The sequence below is a fragment of the Temnothorax curvispinosus genome, unplaced genomic scaffold, assembly GCF_003070985.1.
Source record: "Temnothorax curvispinosus isolate PA1 unplaced genomic scaffold, ASM307098v1 QBEX01011205.1, whole genome shotgun sequence".
Lineage (NCBI taxonomy): Eukaryota > Metazoa > Arthropoda > Insecta > Hymenoptera > Formicidae > Temnothorax > Temnothorax curvispinosus.
The window spans coordinates 1-1,042 of record NW_020220985.1 but is presented as its reverse complement, the minus strand read 5'-3'; positions in this window follow the sequence as shown (position 1 = coordinate 1,042).

Genomic DNA, 1,042 nt, shown 5'->3' with positions numbered 1-1,042 from the left:
TGGCTCCTGCACACAGGACGCGGCAGCGCGGCATTGCGGCAACGCGGTAACCAATCACCATCTGCCTTTCCGTACTACTCTCAAAAGTAGAACGGAAAGGCAAGACGGTAATTGGTTACCGCGGTGCCGCGTTGCCGCAATGCCGCGCTGCCGCGTCCTGTGTGCAGGAGCCATAAGTGGAAGGGGAGCGCGAAGGAACGCGCATATAGCGCGTGATCGGCAGGTGACGGAGAAGACTGTCGCAGGGCCCTCGCCACGGCCAAGGAAAATGGAGATGTCCCGACCGATCTCCATGGCACCGACCGGACCCGGGATGGCGAGGTCATCATCCCAGAGGTTCACCGGTAGAGCTCCTGTCGGTAGAAGTGAGGCCCGGCTGTCCGGAGCGCTCGGCAGAAATTTCGAAATGTCATTGCGAAGGCGCGGGGTCGCGAAGCACCCCCGCAGGACCGACTGTATACGATACTGCGTGACGGGGACCGCCGACCGTGGCGAGCTCGCGAATCCGCGGAACTCGCCCCTAATTGGTCGGCGGTCGCGATAACGCGCAGAAGATTTGCGCACCCCTGAGTGGGCATACCATCGATCCGGTATCCGGTATCGCGGTATCGACTGTATCGAGCAGCGTTTGTTCGATCATCTCCAATCATCTCTTCCGGTTCGTCCTTTCGGCGTAGATAAACGCGTGGTGAGAAGTTCCAGCGCGATTTTTGTGAGAGGCTTTCGAGAAGGACGAGAAGCAGCGGCGAGAAGCCGGGATCAGCGGATCGGTGAGATTGATATCTTCAATTGTTGTCGCGTTTTATGTACGTCGCGAGTCGCGTTGAGCGTTGAAAGTACAGGCCGTACAGGCACCTCGGAATCTCGCGACTCGACTCGCCTCGCGTCTCGTGTCGTGCGGTTTCAGAATGAAATTACCATCGATTTCGGAACACGGATAAAGGACACGAGCGGATGCTAAATCGAGTAACAGGCGTCGAGTGGATTGTATAGCTTCGTTCATAGCATCTCCGATGTAAAGCGGGGAGCACACACTTCTGCA